The 5,473-nt window shown below is 40.4% G+C and overlaps 1 protein-coding gene across 1 annotated transcript in view; it reads left to right on the top strand.

Moving 5' to 3' along the window:
* Window positions 1–587, top strand: part of tagln3a (transgelin 3a) — a 9,851-nt gene extending 9,264 nt beyond the window's left edge. Inside the window, exon 6 of the mRNA XM_048266165.1 lies at window positions 1–587. This exon is cut by the window's left edge and continues 351 nt beyond it. The gene's annotated coding sequence lies outside the window, so the exon portion shown is untranslated.
* The last annotated feature ends 4,886 nt before the right edge of the window (window positions 588–5,473 follow it).

The following is a 5,473-nucleotide window of genomic DNA, read 5'->3' as shown; positions in this document are numbered from 1 at the left end:
AAAGGTAATTGATGATGTCACTTAGATCAGAAGATGTCATGTTGATAAGTAAGTAATTGTAAATTGCCAAATCCATTGTGAAAAACTTCTTGCTTCTTGGTTAATGAATAGTGGTCCCGATGCCTGATATATCCAAGATATTAATCTCAGTAGAGTATGATATCAAAGATTGTATGTGAATGTGTTTGTAGGTGTGAGAGTGGATCAATATCCAACATGTGTGGATTACAGCAGATAACTGTAAAAAGCTCCAATGTGTGGGAATTACAGCAGATAACTGTAAAAAAAAGCTAATCCCAGGCTAACCCACAAAGATGTTGTTAGTCTCCTTACTTGTAAGAAACCTCATTGAGGGTTCTCGTAAAGACAATCTGAATAATATGCACAATGCAAAGCCAAACATGAAGTATTGTAAGTTGTATTTGTAAGTATGAAGCATTCAGAAGCTGGTGTAATTGGGTGTTGATTTGAATTGTATACGACACTGCTATGATGAAGTCATAATGAGAACGGGTTTTGTAAAAGTTCACACATGTACACGTGTGTTATCCACAATGAAGAAGCAATAAAGCTTGATTAGGAGTCAACAATTATGACAATTATTTTTTACACACACACACACACACACAGACACTCCTAATCAAACACACACACACACACCAGGGGTGCCAATAAATGTGGAGGGTGATGTAATAATAATAATAAATATAGCCGCAAGCGGCAATGGCGGGCCCGAGCACCTGCGGGCCGCAACCCGTGACATTTCGGAATCCAACAACGCCCCGACATGGTCCGTTTGTGAAATGTACATATTTGATGTGTGTGCTATTTGTTTTAGTATTTTATTTTCTGGCACATTTACTTGCTTGGCCAAGTGGGGGTCGCAATGCAAGGCAGGCACATTGGGTGTCATCATAATCATAATATATATTAACCTGAGAAATTTCAGACCATTCATTTTGAGCAAAGAACATTTCTGATACACTTTTTGGTTGGCCAGATGGTGGCGTGGAAGGCATGGAAATTACATATGTGAATACCATCAAAATAATGATATTTAATAATTAAAATTTTGTACACATTCCTCCTCTTGCCAATTGGTGGCGCTATGCAAGGCTAGTTAATAAGACATATGAATATCATCATCATGATATCTAATTTTGTGTAAAATTTCAGATCAATCAGTCAAAGCATTGAACATTTGTGGCACATTTTCTGATTGGCCAGATGGTGGCGCTATGTTCTGCATGTGAATTCCACATGTGAATGTCATCACAATCATAATATCCAATATTTTGTAAAGTTTCAGATCAATCCATCAAAGTCTTGAACTTTTTTGGCACATTTCCTGCTTGGCCAGATGGTGGCACTATGCTAGGCATGTGAATTACACATGTGAATATCGTCACAATAATGATATCTAATATTTTGTTAAGTTTCAGATCAATCAATAAAGGCAATTTTCCTGCTTGGTCAAGTGGTGGCGCTATGCCAGGCAGGCCCATTGGGTGTCTGGATATCATCATAATCATAATATCTATTAACCTGAGAAGTTTCAGACCATTCATTCAAAGCATAGAACATTTCTGGCACATTTCCTGCTTGGCCAGATGGTGGCGCTATGCTAGGCATGTGAATTACACATGTGAATATCATCACAATAGTATCCAATATTTTATAAAGTTTCAGAATTAATCAGTTAAGGCATCGTCCATTTCTGGAACATTTCCTGCTTGGCCAGGTGGTGGCGCTATGCCAGGCAGGCCCATTGGGTGTCTGGATATCATCATAATCATAATATCTGTTATCCTGAGAAGTTTCAGACCATTCATTCAATACACTGTGACTTTATGACACATTTCCTGTTTATGTAACCTGACAATAGCCAGATGAATTTCGCTCCGCCTAGCTCCACTCATCCATCTGGAACCAATCCATTGAAGTGTTGCTTCAGAAGGCTGGGCCTAATCAAAAAAATGCTTGCATATGATTGAATAAGCCACTTGTCCGGCCATCTATTGACGCGGCTACTTCAACCACTCACATCGAAGCCAACCCGTGACGCTGATAACAGTCTCACAGTCGCTTCTACGCTATGTCACATCTATGAAACTCCCGCCCTGCGTCCTGATTGGCTGAACCATAAAGTCGGTTGCAGAAATCACTCTCAATAGAAGAGGTCCCAGATGGATGTGAGTGAAGCTAGACGGAGCTAAGCGGAACGACATTCATCTGGCTATTGTCAGGTTACTGTTTATGTGGTTTGATATTAAAACCATAACATATTTCAACATATCAAAAATTCCTTCACAATTTAACATCAGCAACATCTTGGCATAATGTTCGCCAAATTTCACATGAATCTGACAAACCGTCTTGGAGCAGTATGTTAAAATTGATCATACGACATCAGTGTAATTGTCATTCTTTCTGTTGCCAGTTGGTGGCGCTATGTCAAACATGCATTATGGGCATGTGAATATTATCATTAACATGGTATTCAATGACCTGTGAAATTTAAAACATTTCAAGCCATGCATGGTGAATTATGTCACATTTATTGTTTGTGTGGAACGGTATTAAAATTAATAATTTTGCTATTTCGTCAAATTAAAACATATAAAAAAAAAAGCTTCACAATTTAAAATTAGAAACATCTTGGTGTCATGTATACCAACTTTGACATGAATCGGATCAACCGTCTAGGAGGAGTACGTTAAAATTGATCATGTCCACAACGCACAAAATTTCAAATACCTCACTTCTTGTGGGCGTGGCTAATGGCATGTTAATATAAAAGTTGTTTGTTTTTGGGAGTTACATACACCCACCAAATTTGGTGTGTGTATCTAAAACTATATGCCAACCACAAGTCACTGTGACGTAAGGGGGCACTATGGAGTTCCTGGGCAACGCCCGGTAACAAGCTTTTATCCGTGTCTATTTACTGTACCACTTGATGTGTGTGCCAAATTTCATGCATTTTCACCCATGGGAAGCACCTCTTTTGGGATCACAATTCAGCACATATTTCATCACATATTAGTCTGCACAAAATCCCAAATACCTCACTTCCTGTTGGGCGTGGCTAATGCATTGTACATAGGAAAGTTGTTCATCTTGGGGAGATAGTGTGTGTAGTTGAAAGTATATGCCCACCACGGGATCAGTCACCTAAAGGGGCGTAAGGGGGCGCTAGCGAGTCCCTGGACCATGCCCGGGGCCAAGCTTTTGTACCTAGCTGCTTTGTGTGAAACCTGATGTGTGTGTCAAATTTCAAGACTTTTCGATTAAATTAACCACCTCAAAATATATTCCAACCACGAGATCAGTCACCTAAGGGGGCGCTAGCGAGTCCCTGGGCCACGGTCAAGCTCTTGTACCTAACTGCGATGATTTCAAGAGTTTTTGACCATGTTAACCACCTCAAAAACAGGAAAGCAAAAAAGTGGAATAACAATAATAATAATAGTGAAAAAATAATAATAATCCTTACAAAAACAATAGGGCCTTGCGCCCTTCGGTGCTCGGGCCCTAATAAGAAGAAGCCAGGAGATTTCAAGATAGTGGATTCCATCCACTATAACTATAAAAAGCATTTCCTAAAAGGAAATACAGTGCATGAAAATGCAAAAAATATGATGTAAAATATCATACAGAGTAAAAACAAATAATGCAGATATACTTGCAATAGTGTTGCTAGGGTGCATATGTTGGTTGTTATGCCAAATTAAGTGGTTGCTATGCTAGTTGCATGGGTAATCCTGTTGGTTGCTATGGTGTTTGCTAGGTTGACATTGTGGTGGTTGCTAGGCTGTTGTTAGGGTATTTTACATGGTTGCTAGGCTGTTGCTAGGGTACTTGAGGTGGTTGCTAGGCTGTTGCTAGGTTAGTTGTGGTGGTTGCTATGCTGGTTGCTAGGTTAAACTCATTGGTTGCTATATTGGTTGCTAGGTTGTAACTGTGGAAGTGGTCGCTAGGCTGTTGCTAGGGTGTTTGACATGGTTGCTAGGCTGTTGCTAGAGTATTTGATATGGTTGCTAAGCTGTTGCTAGGGTACTTGAGGCAGTTGCTAGGCTGTTTCTAGGGTAGTTATGGTGGTTGTTATGTTGTTGCTAGGGTAATTGAGGTGGTTGCTAGGCTGTTGCTAGGTTAGTTGTGGTGGTTGCTATGATGTTTGCTAGGTTAAACTCATTGGTTGCTATATTGGTTGCTAGGTTGTAACTGTGGAAGTGGTTGCTAGGCTGTTGCTAGGGTATTTGACATGGTTGCTAGGCTGTTGCTAGAGTATTTGACATGGTTGCTATGCTGTTGCTAGGTTAGTTGTGGTGGTTGCTATGCTGGTTGCTAGGTTAAACTCATTGGTTGCAATATTGGTTGCTAGGTTGTAACTGTGGAAGTGGTTGCTAGGCTGTTGCTAGGGTATTTTACATGGTTGCTAGGCTGTTGCTATGTTAGTTGTGGTGGTTGCTATGCTGGTTGCTAGGTTAAACTCATTGGTTGCTATATTGGTTGCTAGGTTGTAACTGTGGAAGTGGTTGCTAGGCTGTTGCTAGGGTACTTGAGGTGGTTGCTAGGGTACTTGAGGTGGTTGCTAGGCTGTTGCTAGGTTAGTTACATTCTTATAGTTGGAATGGCTGAACAGTTAAAGCAACACCAAAGAGTTTTTTGTACCTTAAAATAATGTTTCCAAAATCGTTTCAGTGGTTTATCAAGATCGGGTAGCGGATCTGTAGTAACAAGATCGGGTTTTCCAGATCGGGTAGCGGATCTGTAGTTCGATGGAATGAGACATAAGAAACTACAAATTTGACTTGCTTCTGATGTCGCAATACATCATACTTTCTCTCTTCTTTCTCTCTCTGCCAACTCTCTGGCACACTTTCTCATGTGAAAACTGTTTTAGATAATTAGTTCACTTTGCAATCAGCCTAAGCACTATAAGTCACAGGTAATGGGTACAATGGAGGGAGCAGGAAGAGTGAGAAGAGTAAGAATTAAAGGAGGCTGAAGAATAGGACGTGGAGGTGAAGAAGTAGGGGGAAGAACAGGAGGAAGAGGACACAGAGGTGAAGAAGTGAGAGGGAGAGGATGACAAGGACAAGGAGGTGAAGTTAGAGGAAGAGGACAAGGAGGAGCAAGAGGAGGACGAGGAGGGGGAAGAAGAGAAAGAAATAGCCCTTTTACAGGCAAAAAAATCAGTCTACATGTGGGGATATTGTCATGTCAGGCCTGGATACGGCATTCCAGAATATATTTTCCCCGGTGCCTTGGACTAAGACATTGCATGTGATGTAGACGAAATTTTGAGAGACGACCCGATGTAGACTGATTTGTTTGTTTGTCTCAGTGAAATTGCTATTTTGTGTTTTGACTTGGAAAAACACACTTGTGTTTGTTTTGATGTGTGTAAATAAACACCAATACTTGAAGTTTGGATCCCTGTATGTTTACAGAACTATGACAAAAGTAT

Source organism: Alosa alosa, chromosome 2 (assembly GCF_017589495.1).
Source record: "Alosa alosa isolate M-15738 ecotype Scorff River chromosome 2, AALO_Geno_1.1, whole genome shotgun sequence".
Lineage (NCBI taxonomy): Eukaryota > Metazoa > Chordata > Actinopteri > Clupeiformes > Clupeidae > Alosa > Alosa alosa.
Note: the sequence above shows the minus strand (reverse complement) of the source record. Positions and strands in the feature narration are given on the sequence as shown.